The sequence below is a fragment of the Chionomys nivalis genome, chromosome 5 (assembly GCF_950005125.1).
Source record: "Chionomys nivalis chromosome 5, mChiNiv1.1, whole genome shotgun sequence".
NCBI lineage: Eukaryota > Metazoa > Chordata > Mammalia > Rodentia > Cricetidae > Chionomys > Chionomys nivalis.
The window spans coordinates 67836712-67852445 of record NC_080090.1 but is presented as its reverse complement, the minus strand read 5'-3'; the positions used below and the strand labels follow the sequence as shown (position 1 = coordinate 67852445).

The following is a 15734-nucleotide window of genomic DNA, read 5'->3' as shown; positions in this document are numbered from 1 at the left end:
CAGACAGACAGACACACACACACACACACACACACACACACACTGAATGTAGTTGATTTTTTTTAAAGAAAGGGTTAAAGCATTCTTGATGGAGAAGAGAAGGAAGCTGACGGGTTCAAGATGCTATTTTGGTTGGAGGCATGAGTCAGGATGGCTTCTCTGCAGTCTGTGCCTGCAGAGGGGTGTTGGCATTTTGCCTCACCCAACCCTGATTACAAAAGCATCATGACAAGTGTCCCCAGGAAGCCACATACCTGGGGTTTGTGCTGTGCTATACCACCTGTTATGTTCCTTATTTTAAAAATCTATTCTTGGGCTGGTATAGAGGTATTCACCTATAATCTCAGCACATGGGCAGCAGAGGTAGGCAGATCGGGAGTTCAAGCCAGATTATCTCAAGAAGCAAAACAAAACAACAAAAGGGTCCATTCCTGGTACCTACATCCTTCTATCATGCTGAGTGTTTTTCTAGTCTAGAGCAATGGAGCTGTCTGAGCCTGTTTGCTGCCTTCTTGGTGCTGATGCTCACTCTGCTCCAGCTTCTTCTCTGTTGCTGGAGGGCTCAGCACTATGGTCCACTGGTTCTGCTCTCCCCATAGAGCGGGAAGCACAGTTGTAGGGTCTTTCCCTCTCACTACCCTTCACAACCAAGGGTATACTAAGACAACTCCATTTTCCTTTCTCCCAGAAAGAAAGACACAAACAGTTCACCCTTGTCCACAGGCTGTGAGAATCTTAAGGAGTCTCCAGAACATGCTGGTTTGATGTCTTCACTTCAAACACGAGTGAGAGGAGGTCTAGAGCAGAGGAGACTGAGGACTCTGTGTGGGGGCACAGAACAAATGGAGTCCCTTGTCACCTTCTGAGGAAAGGGACTTATTTTCCCCTGCCTAAATTTCTCATGACATTTTATTTAACAAAATGGAACTGTAAACTAATTTCTTAAAAGATACATTTATTGTCGGGCAGTGGTGGTGCACGCCTTTAATCCCAGCAGTCGGGAGGCAGAGGCAGGTGGATCTCTGTGAGTTCGAGGCCAGCCTGGTCTACAAGAGCTAGTTCCAGGACAGGCTCTAACGCTACAGAGAAACCCTGTCTCAAAAAATAAACAACAAACAAAAGATACATTTATTTGTGTGTTTGTGTGTGTGTGTGTGCACGCGCGCGCGTGCGTGCGCGCCTGCACAGTCAGAGAAAGCCCAGAAGAGGGTATCTGAGTCCTCTTATATTACTCTCTGCCTATTCCTTTTGATGCAGGGTCTCTCCCTGAATTCTGGGATCCAGGTTTCCTTAGCTAAGCTGGAAGCCAACAGGCTGTTTCGTGTTTGGTCTCCCTCAAAAAATGCTGTTGTGATGGGTGGGTGCTGGCATTTGAGCTCTGGTCTTTTTATTTCACAGTGTCCTAGTTCGCTTTCCATCGTGATAAAGACCATGACCCAAAGCCGCTTGGGTAGGAAATGGTTTCTTTCACCTCTCAATTTACAGACCATCGAAGGGAAGGCAGGGCAGGAACTGAAGCAGCAACCATAGAAAAATGCTGCTTTTGGCCTGCACCTCATCTACCTTTCATATACAACCCAAGACCACAGCACAGGGTTGGCATCGCCCACAGCGGGCCGGGCCCTCCCACATCAAGCATTAATTAAGAAAATGTTCCACAGACCTGCCTGTGGGCCAATCCTATGGAGGCATTTTCTCAGTTGTTTCCTCTTCCCAGATGTCCTGAACTTGTGTCAATCAGCAAATACTTACCAGCAAGTACTAACCAGTAAGCACTAACCAGCTAGTACTCTAAACCCCTGAGTCATCTCTCCAGCCATAAACTGATTTTAATGCCTGTAATTGTACCTGTGTTTCTGTTTAGAAAGAAACAAAAATGAAAATCTGCTCTTCTCATTTCTCCTCTTAGTCCCCACCCCTTCCTCCCTCTTTTTTCCAGGGCCAGAGAGCAAACTCAGGGCCTCTGCCCCCATCCACCCCCGGCTGGATCCCTAGACTTTTCTTTTCTTTCTTCTCCCCTGGGTTCCTTCTGTGCCTCGTGCTTTAACACAGGGCGATGAAGGAGCGAGATGCCTGTCTTGCTCCTCCCGGTATTGACCGCACATACATGGAGGGCTCACCCTTCGAGGCCTGAAGAGAGCTGGGACTTCAGTGTCTGCTATCTTAGCAAGTTCTTCTCTGTGAACTCCGACAAGATCTACTGTAGACCAATCATTGAACTATGATTTCATTTGTAAATATCTCTTTACACAGACATCTTGCCCAACATATTATGAGCTCTTTCAAGGCATAAGACTGTATTGTATCTTTTTTTTAATGTTCCTGATACACAGTGCAGTGTCTTGCCCACAGGACCAGCTTAACAATCACAGGATTGAGTGTGGCTATCAGCCTCACCGGTCACTTGGGGCTTACACGTGACTAATAAGGGAGTCTACTCAAGCCTTAGAGGGAATATCCTCAGAGCTGAGCCGCAATGGAAAGAAAGCCGGCGCACCGTAACAGGAGGAAGAAAGTTACTTTTACACACATGGAATGAGCCAGACAGAGGCTCAGAGTAGGAGACTAAAATTACTAGGTTGCCTATCAGGAAATTAAACAGCCTATCCATTCATTAGAGAAAGAACAAATGACAGGTCTGGGCACTGCGAGACTGTTAATAAGCAAGAGCCAGACTGACGGTTATGGAAAGCCAGACTGATGTCATGTTGCCCAGCCCTCCCAAGCCACCCCGCTCTTACCGGCTTGCTATACAAAGACTGCACAGGGCGCAGTGCTGGCTGAGGGTTAGGATCCCTCTCTTCTAACCATCGTTTTCCTCCTCGTTTTTGAGCTTCTGAGAGGTTATTTGTGTTTGGGCAATGCCACGCTGAGGTCAGCTAGTCATATTGCCTCTTGCTTCAAAGTGGAGGCATTGTTTTGTAGAGGAGGTGCTGTAATATGCCCACAGACCTCTTCTGTTTGGGGATGCTGTCTGTTAGACTTCAATCCCCCTCCCTGCTCACACCAAAATTAGCCCGCTAAGGCCACAGTTGGCTTCCTGAGGGAATACACGTCTAAAGCTTTGAGTGCTTGTTAGGTGCGCCTAAGTGTGCTTGAGTTTTCAAGTCTCATTCTTCCTCACAACAGCCGGGAAAAGCTATGACGATTTCTCCCCTATTACCAATAATAAATCTGAAGTTCAGAAACGAAGTCTTCTTCGTTGAGGTCCCCAAAGCAGAAAGCATGCTTCTTTTGCTTTTTTTCTGGAAAATTCTTCCCTTGATATGAATAGTATTAAGGATTCTTCATTGAGATTGAGGTGCTAGGGAGCATGCAGATAGTAGGAGACAAGGCCAGAATTTACAGTATAATGTATTCTTAGTACTAAGGTCAGCTGTTGCCACTTTTACACATTTATTTACTTAAAAATATTCATGAGGGCTGGGGAGATGGCTCAGAATTTAAGCACTGGCTGCTCTTCCAGAGGATCTGGGTTTGATTCTCAACAAATGGCAGCTCTCATCCATCTGTAACTCTAATTCTGGGGGATCCAAATGCCCTCTGCTGGCCTCCCTGGGCACCAATCACACACATGGTACACAGACATACATGCAAGCCAAACACTTATATACGTAAAACAAAATATAATAATAATTAAAAATTATTTATGGGACTGGCAAGATGGTTCACCAGGTAAAGGCATTTGCGGTCAAGGCTGACAACCTGAGTTCAGTTCCCAGAACCTACGTGGTGGAAGAAGGCAATGACTCCCGCAAGCTGTCCTCTGACCTTCACAGGTGTGTCTTGGTACACGTACACACACACACACACACACACACACACATGAATAAATGTAAAAATGATTGGAAAGATTGTGGGACATCTAGGGGGTTCTCAACAGTACTGGTTTTCATATTTATTCCCTCACAAATGCTTCACCAAATTTTAATCTCATAGGTGAAGAAGCCATGGCTTTGAGAGGCTGAAAAGTTGTTCAAAGCTAGTGAGTGAGAGAGACAGAATTTGTGCCAAGATTTGCCTCACCCCAAGGGAAGGATCAGAAAAGAGACTCAGTAGTGAGAAATGCCTGGTCAGAAGTCATAGCTAGGGGGTGAGAAAGGCCTGGGAGGGACAGGAGAGTGGTCTCCCACCCAGACTCTGAGATCACATGCCTGGGTTTGAACCTTCTGCGACCTCACCGGATGTCCTCCAGATTTAACAAGCGTGTGCATACAAGGCTTGCAATTGCATGCGGCACATGACGGACGCTCAATGCGGAGAGTTTAGTATTATCTGCACATACTTCAGATTACGGCTTTAAGGATAGGGACTCTCACTAAGATGGAAAAGCCTCTCGGTTTTGCAGTTGAAGCTCTGGAGTGTAGCACTGAGAGAAGGGCAAGATAAATAAAGAAGATGAATGACTTCACCCTCACCCTTTTCTCCTTCTGATCCCGGGGAGTGGACCCAGGGCCTCCTGCTTGCTGGGTAAGCAATGTGCCACTGAAATAATCCCGAGCCCTCCGTCTCTCTCACCTTTATAAGGCATGAAGTGTTCATAATCACTCTGGACTGGCAACTGGGGAACCTGCATAGGACCGAACAGAGCCCTCTGAATGGGGTGACAGTTCTGTGGCTTGGACAGTCCGTGGACCCACTAGCAGTGGCATCGGGATTTATTCCTAGTGCCTGAACTGACTTTTTGGAGCCCATTCCCTCTGGAGGGATACCTTTCTCAACCTCAGGGTAAGGGTGGGGGGAAATCTTTGATCCTCAGCTTGGTATGCCAGACTTCAGACTTTGTTCACTCCCCATGAGAGGATGGGAGGCCTTACCCTTTCTGAGAAGTGGATGGGGGAGGGTTGCATGGGAGGGATGTGAGGGAGGGAGCAGGATGAGGAGAGGGAGGGGGAACCAACTGTGGTTGGTATGTAAAATGAGAAAAAAGCTTTTAAATAAAAATTAAAATAAAAAATGAAGTGTTTATAATCATCCATTACTTCCTAAGACACAGCTGATTAAAATGCTTCCACCAATTAGAGAACATTCAGGAAAAACCAACTCCGAGGTTCCCTTAGGTTTTAGGGTCATCACTGATGGATCCTCTCTCTGTGAGCCCCAGAGCAGCCTTTGCAGTGAGGGCATGATGCCAGCTCAGTAGACTTGCTCTCTGCTCCTTCAGCCTGTTTTCCATTATGGGCAAATTTGCTGTCATTTGATGTTGATCGATGACCTGGCAGATGTTCTAACCCTCAGCTGCACAGGGTACCTCTCAGATGCCTGCCTGCTGGTACTTCTCAGATATCTGGCATTTGGAGGACTCTGCCAGCAGGCTCTTTCTCTAGGAGTCTGTGAGGGGCGGCGGCAGCAGCGGAGAGAACGGGACTTGGAGAGTGAGAACCTGAGAATTTCAACTAGTAATGGAAGGAGTTACCTCAATCCCATGTATTTTACCTGGCCCCCAAGTTACAGAGTTGGCTTAAAAAGCTATTTGCCTTTGGTTAAGACATGGCTTTCTTATCTATGGAATGGGCTTCATAATTCCTTGTTTAAAGGTTTGAGGACAATCTAGTTAGCTTTGGCCTGAAACTTATTCTAGGTTCCCTGGGAACAAATGTGGGGCTTTTTCATGACTGAGAAGGAAAAGAACAGAGCCACAGTTGAGTGACTGGTTGCCAGACTCAGAGGAACTCAAAAGTGTGTGAAATCCCCAAACTTGCAGAAGGACCCAGCTGCCTCCAGAGTACACCCCCTGCAAAAGTTGCATATTTAATTTTATATAAGGAGTGTGCTCAAAACAGACATCAAGGACACACAGTGAATTTTCATTCTAGAATGTTGCAAACAATAAACAAACAAACCTCATGATCTTATGGGGTTCTCTACAAAAAGACCTAGAATATTCTATATCCAGTTACAGTTCCAAGAACAGTACCCGCCCCTCCTGCTAAGCCAGGTCCTTGGCAAGGCAGCAAAATGCAAGCAGCTCAGAGGGCTGTACATTCCCCATCCTGAGCTGTCTCCATCTCATCCATCCCCTAAGATGACCAGACACCGCCTTCTTCGTGTCCTGTATCCAAAACTGATCAACTTCATCCAAAAGAGTAGTATATTCTCAGGTCACATGACTCAAGTTATGGAATGATCCAGAAAGTCCAGAGAGCCTGGTCCCTGCATCTCCTCCTCTATTCTCCTTCTCAGACAGCACGGTGGGCTACAGTACCCCTCCTGTTGCCCAAAACACAGAGAGGGGGCTTCCCCTTTCCTGTTCCTTCAATAGCAGCACAGAACGTGGGTTCTGACAAGATTCTGGCTTCACTCATGTAATCCGGGGGTAAATACAGCCCTGGGGAAGCCTGAGGGAACTCAGGGTAAATCCTAGTAGACTTCCAGAAAGAGGTAATATTTTGGGAAATGTGGTAGGTTCATTAAAACACAATAAAATCGTCTATATGATAACAAATCTTTCCGTGTGTTCTGTAATTGGTATTAAGTTTGGCTGTTTTGTTTAAAGTCTAGAAGGAAAGTTGTCACCTAAACGTGGAATGTCCCCCACAGGCTCCTATGTTTGGACATTGTTCCTTAGTGGGTGGCGCTATTTGGAGAACCTGTAGAATCTTCAGGGTGGCTGAAGGAAGTGGGTCATAGAATGAGGTAGGCACCAGGCTTGCTCTCTGCTTCCAGGTCCACTGAGGAGTAGGGAATCCCAGCCCTGTGTTCCCACTCCCACGAGCTCTGCCATGATGGACCATGTCCTCAAACTGTGACCAAACTAAGCCTCCTTCCCTCAAGCTTCTTGTCTGGATTTTGGTTAAAACAACATAATACAAAAGAAATCTTATCAAGTTTGTTCGAACAGTTCACCGAGCAAAGCCAATTCGCTTTCTTAGCTCTGAGTCATAAGGATGTTCCTGATGCTTGGAGCTCCCGGGCAGTGTGGCCAGAGTCAATGAAAAACGGTTCTGCAGGGAGCCTCCCTGGGCAGCAGTGCAAGCTGCACCTTGGACCTCTTGGCTTGCTGCCTTCTGGTAACAAAACAAAAGTGAGAAGGCAGAAGAGCTGCATGCTCTTGGCCAGCCTGAAGATTTTAGGAACATTTAGGAATGTGTAGGCTTAGGAACCTGAATTTGATAGGTCAAATGATGGCTGGGTTGGGGTGGAGGCCCAGGGATATGGAGTGATAAATCAAGTACCCCGTTTTCCCTCCCTAGCTGCTGATTTTTGTATCTCTTCTGACTAGCTCTTCAGTTCTCTGTCGCTATCTAAACTCGGGTCACGGTGTTGTGGGATGTATTTGCTGGTTCCCCTTTGCTTGAGCCTTCTCTCTTTCCTCATCGTCCTTCAGAGTGTTCTATTGAATTCAGTATCTCTCTTCTCCCAGCCACCTAAATTCTTTTTCTTGTGACTTATATTCCGCCTCTGCACCTCACCAACACTCTCTATACTTTTCCCTCAACTCGTGTCATAAATGTAAGCTTTTTGAGGAAAGTGCCTGTGTCTTACCTATTTTGCCTTTTTTTTGGGGGGGGGAATAGGTCTCTTCCAGTCTTGAACTTGGTATAGTGGCATGCCCAGCCCTCATTTTTATAATCTGTAGAATACAATGCAGACTCAGACCGCTGCCAGCACTAAAACCTAAATTTGGAACGGCAGACCTGACCCTGTTGGTGAGATGTTATTTGGGCTTTAGGAGGCTTAGTCTCAGATGTAGCTAATGTGACCTAGAAACTTCCATCCTCTACTACCAGAAACAGTTCTTTGTCTTCCAGGGGTTAGCCTTTCACCTCCTTGCTAGTTAACTCAGCTCATTTATATAAACACAACACATGTCAAAACCAATTGTGCAGAACCTACATTTTACTTAGCTGGTCCTGTATCTGGCATGTGAGTCACTGGGGATCTATGATCTACGTGGGGAGGGGGAGCCTGGCCAAGTCCAAGTCGAAACAAAACACATGTGATCCGGAACAGATGTACATGGTGGCAACACTGCGTTTTCATGCTCTGATGTTTAGTAGGTACATGCTAGATTGCCCACCTGAACTGGGAGCTACCAAGTGCACCCTGGGTCATTCCTAATACTGCCCACTGTAAAGTCTCCAAGAACCAGGGGTCTGCTTAGATGCACCCCGACACACCGGTTGTATACCAGAGATGGCGCACAGCGCTGTGGCTCTTTCTAATAGAGGTGGAACAGTGTAGCTTTGAGGTTACAATGAGTTCTATTTGGACAAAACCAGGCTAAAATTCTTGGCTTTGCCACGACTGAAAGAGTAATGTAAGACAAAATACTCTTTATGTCTCATTGAGGAAAAAATCTGGGGCACACTTGTAATCCTAGCACTTGGGAGTTGGAGAGCTGAGGATCCGAAGTTCAACGTTATCCTCAGCTAAGAAGCAACTTGATAAATATAATTTTAAAATCTAGCAGGATGTGGTGGCACATGCTTGTAATCCCAGCACTTGAGGGGCTAGGGTAGGAAGATCAAGTGTTTAAGGCCAAGCCAGGCTACACAGTGAGAGACTGCCTCAAAATTGAAATAATATACATAAATCTATAAAGTAGAGAGATAGCCTATTTATGGCATTATTTTGAGGATTTGTGACATTGACTACTTTTCAAGTTAGAGAGTCAGATGCCAGCTAAACTGCCCCAGGTGTTGGCACTGGTCCCCAAACACTTGGGGGCTCCAGATAGATCCAGAGGGTCAGTTAGAGCCCAGATGACAGCCAACACTTGACTTATGATGCCAGGGATCTGACATGGGGCCTCATCATTGCATTCCTGGGTCTCCAGTGACAATGAGGCTGCAGCTCTAAGAGCCAAAGTTGAGAAACCATTAGTGTCTAGTAATAGACCGTGATCGGTCCAGGGAGTGGAGCTCTGGACAAGCAAGATGGGTCTTGACTCATATGGAAGAGAGTCTCAGAAGGCTGAAGGCCTCTCCGAAGAAACAGCCTCTAAAATGCTCTCTGAGGTTGTGTAAGTGGGAAAGAACTAGGGGAGGATGAAGTGAGGAACAGAGAGTGACTGGGAAAACGGTGGCCAGTGACTCTGTAAAGTACAGTAAGGACCGGGCAAGCAGGACTGTGACATCAACAGGGTGTGGTTGGATGGACCATGCAGGGCCCAGAGTCCAGCAGAGGGCTGTGGTTGTGTGCTGTGCCCAGAAGGGAAGCCCTCACTAAGCAGAGAAATGTTGCTCTGATTTATCTTTTCAAGTGCAGCTTGTCGCACTGTGCAGAAGATGGGTAGAAGGAGGCAGGAGTGGTGATGGGAGAGTGGATATGAAGCCTTCGCGGAAGTGCTGGCCTGGGCACTGATTTGGCTGCTGTGGTGGTTGAGAGAAGCATATAGTTTAGAGATAAAATTGATAGAATTTAGGGATGTATTGGACAGCGGGAAGAAAGGGGAAAAGAAAGTTAAAGATGGTTCTTGGGAAATATCATAGAATTACAGCTGCAGACCAGATGTGAAGACCCCCCGAGAAGGTAAGTGTGTCAGTACCCACCCACCCTAGATATCAGTCAGCTGTAACCCTCACTTTCCCCTCTCTTTATCTCTGTCTTTAAGCCAGCCTATTTGCTCTGTCTCTTTTCTTTGGACTAATTACGCTGTTTGCTGGGGTAATAAGCTTCCAGAGATAAGAGCAAGGCTCCGTCTGGCAAGTCTGAGAAAGGCCTCCTGACCTGATAAACCATGGAAGCAGGACTGTCCAGGCACTATCTTTTCTATTCTCCTTAACTGGTTTTTTTTTTTTTCTTTACACAGGACCTCATGTGTCCCAAACCAATCTTAAATTTCTGATCCTCCTGTCTCTACTTTCCACATGCTGGAATTACAGGCTTGCACAACCAGGCCTAGCTTACTCAGTGCCAGGGAATAACCCAGGTCTCTGTGATAGGCAAGTCCTCTATGTGCTAAACTCACACTCTGCTCACCAGAGAGGATCCCACATTATCATCCGGTTTTGCCGTGGCAGCACTGGATGGAGCGGCATGCCTTGCTCCCTCCTAGAAAGGAAAGAGACAATTCCAGGCTACGTGCACTGGACTTGAGGTACCTCATCTCCCAGATGTCTCACTGCAGCTCCTGCTCAAACAAGAAGTAGGTCATGAGCTGCAACCAGGCCAGGAACAGGATGTTCCCAGCTGGAGGTTTGAATGCTGGTGAATCAAAGTAGACGTTCCCATGGCAATAGGAATGCCACCTCCTTTTTGAGACCAACAACCCAAAAATATGGAGGCAAGTCAAGTGCAGTTTTGAAAACCTCTAGCATCTCCTCAGTTATTAGAAATGCAAGGGTCTGAAATGACTGAGTACTTGGCGTTTGATTGAGCGTCCAATGGTTTTCCACGTGGTGAGTTGGGCTAGGGCGGGAAGCAAGGCAGTACCAGCTCACCCTAGTCTTCTGTGTAAGCCACAGAGAGTGGCTACCTTAAGGCCCTAATATTGTGATATCTCCTATTGGCTTGAAACTTGCTCAGAGTCTTTCAAAAAACCTTCCAGTTTTTATATATGTGAATGGCAAGGATGAACAGGGAAATCCCTCTGGTCCCCAAAGATCTCTGGGAGTGTTTGCACTGGTTCTTCTCTCTCCTTAGGAAGTATTCAGAAAAGGACAGGGCCTCCTTCCCTACCCCTCTCTTCAGATCCCTCACTGATCTTGTCACATGCAGGGCCCAGGCCACTCAGACACCCTTGTGCTCTACTTTGGAGAATTCAAAACATCTCAGAACTAGATAGTGCTTCACCGCAGGGAGAGGTAAACACGGGGATGCCTGAGGCCATACACATTCTCATCAGGTGAGATCCTCCCTGCAGGAAGAGTGTTGGGATGGTCACAGCACTCCCTGGCTCTAGTCTCATAGACTGACTCACAATCATCAGGCTTGGCATCAGCTGACACGTGTACTCAGAAGGCAAATAATTTTCCATTAAATTAGTAACAGGAAGATATAAACAACTAAGCAAAAAGAACGGCATTAAGAAAACAGGGCCCAGGTTCTGATCCTTGACCTGGAGTGTGAGAAGGGAGATTTGGAACTGTGGGGGCTGGCTAGAGATTGTACTAGGACATGGTGTGGTACTTCGAATGTAATTGACCTCCATAAGCTCATAGGGAATGGCACCATTAGGAAGTGTGGCCTTGTTGGAGGAAGTGTGCCACTGTGGGAGTGGGCTTTTAGGTCTCATATATGCTCAAGTCACACCCAGTGTCTCAGTTCACTTCCTGTTACCTGCATATCAAGATGTAAAAGTCTCAGCCCCTTTTCCAACACTATATCTGCCTACTTGCCACCTTGTCCAGCCATGATGATAATGGACTGAACCTCTGAACTGTAAGTCAGCCCCAATTAAATGTTTTCCTTCATAAAAGTTGCCCTGGTCATGGTGTCTCTTCACAGCAATAAAACCCTAACTAAGACACATGGCTACCAAGGATGCCCCCCAAACCCTGTTGCCAGATTCCATGGTGAGGTTCTCTTGCCATTTTACCAGCACAAACCTAGAACTGGGGAGTTCTCCCTCCCAGTAAATCTTATCTCCATGAACTGATGATTCAAAGTCCAGCTCAACCCCTTAGTGGCTTTAGACAGAGTCACTTCATTTTCTTAGCCTTAGTTTACCTAACAGTAAGGGGTGGGGGGAGAGGTCCACCTACGCAGAGATAGGCCTGCCTCAGATATAAAATGCCTGCCTACTCAGCAGGGCTACTGTGAAGACTGGATGAATGGACCTGGAAGGTGTAGCACGTGACAGACGCGGAGTGGAAGTTGGGTGTCTGTAGCAGCAGCGTCCCCAACCCTGTCTGTAAAGAATCTCTTCCGCTCCCAAGGGGCACATCGAAATATAAAATGATTCCCACAAGTGTTCTAGGAGCTGATTTTGCTGTCATGGAAGTGGGATCTCACTCTGTAGCCCAGGCTGGCTTTAAACTTGAGTTAAACCTCCTCTCCCCACCTCCCCTGTGCTGGGATTTCAGGCATAAACCGCTAAGCTGTCTAAGAGCTGACTATCCACAGTAATGACGCCACAAGTGTTGCTTTTGTAAGTCAGGCCTGCGGTATTTCCAGAGAGCCCCACAGCGGCCCACGGTTCTAGGTTCTAACTAAAAGCATATACCTTCTTTCCCACTCTTTCTGTCTCCTCTGACACTGAATCCTAAGCATGCCAACACCAAGGACATCCTCATTCCCTCTGTGAAGGATTCTCGACGCTCCCCCCGCCCCATTTGCTCTTCGGACATTAACCGCAAAGGTATGATTCCCCGTACTGTCCCTCATCCACATATTCCTCTGCCGGGCAGCTGCCCTGTTGCTTGTTTTTCAAGTTCTAATAGACAAACAAAGAAGCCTACCTCCCCCATTGCTTACTAAAGACAACTCATGTGGACGGCAAACACGTACTGATAATACGTCTTCTTTCTGAAGAAGACCTCATTTTCTTTTTCCTTTGCCCTCTTTACTCCCGCCCCCATTTTTCCTGTATCAGCCTGTAGGATCTTTGAGTGATTTGCTTGATTTTTTTTCTAAACCTGAGCAAGAAAGTTTCCTGATCTTGGAGAGTGAGTAGGTTCGGAGACGTGCTTCTCTTCTTGGATACTCTAAAACACTCTTGTTTGATGTATGACAGAAGGTGAAGGAAGAACCCTATCAGGTCCTTCAATTAATTCACTTAATAACTCTTTGCCTCCTGTTCCATTATCCGGGTGGCGAGAAGATCTTCTACATCTTTAAATATCCCACACGTGCCTCCTCATGCTGGGTACAGAGCTAGACTCAGAGCATCTAAGCCACAGAATGTGTGGAGAGTATGGCTGGGTTGCTGGAGGGCTTGCCTGGCATATACATTCAACTCTGGAGTTTCTGCTCCTCCGGTGGCAGCAAGGGATCCTCCTACTTGGTCCTGACACATGCGTCTATGGCAACATCAACAGCAGGATGGCTCCTGAGTTCTTCTCCCCGAAGGATGAACCTCCTGGCTCTCCCTCCTAGACTCTCCCAGTGTGTGGTCAGTGCTCATTTCTAGGAAGACATCTGTAGCTGATATTCCCTTCCTCCTCCAGCATGGCTTTACGGCTCTGGAGACATGGTGCCCTTTCACACACTCGAGAGGACATTGCCCCATTGGCTTCTGCCCTCTGGACCCAGGCCACCTTGGCGGCTGCTGATTTTAGCAGTGTTGTTTCCTGCTGCTCTAAGTACAGAAAGCACACTCAGCATTCCGCACAGACCATGCAAAGACTCAGCTCTCCTGATCTCAGAGGCTTGTGGGGATGAGGGGGAATGTAAGTTAAACAAACAATAACACACAGACTTCAAATATGCCAGAGGAGAAGGTGTTTAAAATCCTCAGGCAGGACTGAAAGAGGCCTTTAACATCTCTTCGTTTCAGCTTCTTCCCTTGCCTTCAGGGCTGAAGCTGCCTGAGTGTGGTCCAGCCTTTTCTCTGTGGGTGTGGCTGTTTAAGGATGGCTAACTGGTCCTTTTGAGAGCAGGCACAGGCTTCCCAGGGTTGGGTGTGGATGTGGAAAGCTCCTCCCAGGCAGCCGGAAGGAGTAGAGGCTCTTAAGTTTGGCAGTGAAAATTTCCAAGTCTGCTTGCCATCCTACCACAAAGAATGCAGCTATTAAACTGATGATTTGAGATCGCAAACCAGCGCAGCTCTGTCCTCGGAGGAACCATAATCCATGTGGCGGCTTGCACCTGGGCTATGTCTGAAGTGCAGAGGCAATCCGTTGGATAGTATAGACTGCGGACAGGTGACCAGGTCCTGCAAACCAGCCAAGTTCTGCCACCTGGGCTGGATTTCATAGATGATGCTCTGTCTTTGTGACAGACAAGATTGGGGTAGCCTGATGTGCTGAGTGTGCCCAGGATTTGCTTTGGTGTCGCTTCTCCTGGCAATGACCTACCTCCTCTAGAGTTCTGTCTTCCCTAAGCGCTATGGGAAAGGGCTGCCGTGACTTACAAGGCTTTGCTTCTGAATAGCTGGAAAAGACTTGCCCTGTGATTTCAGGGAGTCCCGCTTACTAGCTAATGGAAGGATCAGAAGCGAAGTGCTAAATTCAATAGAGCAGACATTGGGAATTCATCCAAAGTCAAGACCTTAGCAAGTGTGATCCTTGCTCATTTCTGCCGTGTACTGGAGGATTGAGGAAGGAGAGGGATTTGGAGTTTCATCTTGCCAAACAAAGACTCTGCCTAAAATGCTTCTTAGCATGTATATTCATTCCAGTAAGCCTACTTCAAGACTGGCCTGTTCCATCATACGCAAGCATTTATCTTTTCTCAATTACTCCCTGTACCCCTTCAGACATCCAACCCTCATTTTGTTACCAGTGTATTGTGGTCAGTACAAAGGTCTTAGTGGAGGAGAACATACATACCCAGGGGCCTGAAGATTCTGTGCCCACCTGGTGCAGTTCCTTGAACACAGGGAAAGTGATGAACAGCCACTGATGGGGGGTGTGGTAGTTTGAGTTTATTTGGCCCCCATTATCTCATAGAGAATGGTACTATGAGGGGATGTGGCTTTGTTGAAGTGGGTATAGTCTACTTGGAGGACGTGTGCCACTGTGGGGGCGGGCTTTTGAGGTTTCCTATGCTCAGGATAGCATCAAGGGAGTTACTTGACTTCCTGTTGCCCGCAACATGTAGAACTCACAGCCACTTCTCCAGTACCATGCCTGCTTGCATGCCTCTATGCTCCCAGCCATGATGATAATGGACTGGACCTCTGATACTGTATGCGAAACACCCCAATTAAATGTTTTCTTTATGAGCATTGCAGTGGTCATGATGTCTCTTCACAGCAATAGAAACCCTAACTAAGTCAGCTACAGTCTGCAGCAAAACCAGAAACAAAGCCGGGCTGTTGTCTGGGGTCAGAATTGGTGATGAACAAGATAGGAGGGTTGGGAGGAAGATGAAGCCCTCTGACTTGCCTTTAGCAGTTTTTTGCAAACTTACTGTGTGATGTATGAAGGTTATATGTCAATCTGTTATTTCATTAGTTAATAAAGAAACTGCCTTGGCCCTTTTGATAGGCCAGCCCTTGGGTGGGTGGAGTAGACAGAACAGAATGCTGGGAGGAAGTGAGGCAATCGCCATGCCGCTCCTTTCCAGGTCAGATGCGATGAAGCTCCAGCCCAAGATGGACGTACACTACAATCCTTTCCGGTAAGCCACCACTTCGTGGTGCTACACAGATTATTAGAAATGGCTTAGTCAAGATGTGAGAGTTAGCCAAGAAGAGGCTGAAACTAATGGGCCAAGCAGTGTTTAAATGAATACAATTTATGTGTTGTTATTTCAGGGCATAAGCTAGCCAGGTGGCCAGGAGCCGGCGGGATGAAAAGCAGGCCTGCCTGTAGCTCCTTCTACAAATGGTGCCCAACGTGGGGCTCGAACCCACGACTCTGAGATTAAGAGTCTCATGCTCTACCAACTGAGCTAGCTGGGTGGCTGGGAGCTGGGCAGCAGGAATGCAGCCCACAGCTCCCACTACAACTGTGCTTTGTGCACACACTCACACACATGGGCATATGTCACATTGTGTGTAGGTCAGAGGACAATTTGGGGAGTCCATTCTCTCCTTCCACCATGGATGAGTGCATACAGAAGGTAGAGAGCACAACCCAGCTGGTGAGATGAAGGACCAGAATCTTTCCAAGGGAAGCCTTCAGTCCCACCACTTTTGCAGAAAGGAGGGTGTGTTCTGTGGCTTCTTCCTGGCAGGTCCAGAT

General features: G+C 47.2%; 1 protein-coding gene and 1 non-coding gene across 2 annotated transcripts in view; one reads left to right on the top strand and one right to left on the bottom strand.

Annotated features, from left to right (window-relative positions):
* Nmnat2 (nicotinamide nucleotide adenylyltransferase 2) overlaps nucleotides 1-15734 on the top strand; it is a 160863-nt gene that overhangs the window by 54382 nt on the left and 90747 nt on the right. The window lies entirely within an intron of this gene.
* Nucleotides 15379-15451, bottom strand: Trnak-cuu (transfer RNA lysine (anticodon CUU)). The gene has a single exon. It is a non-coding gene; the product is annotated as a tRNA-Lys (tRNA).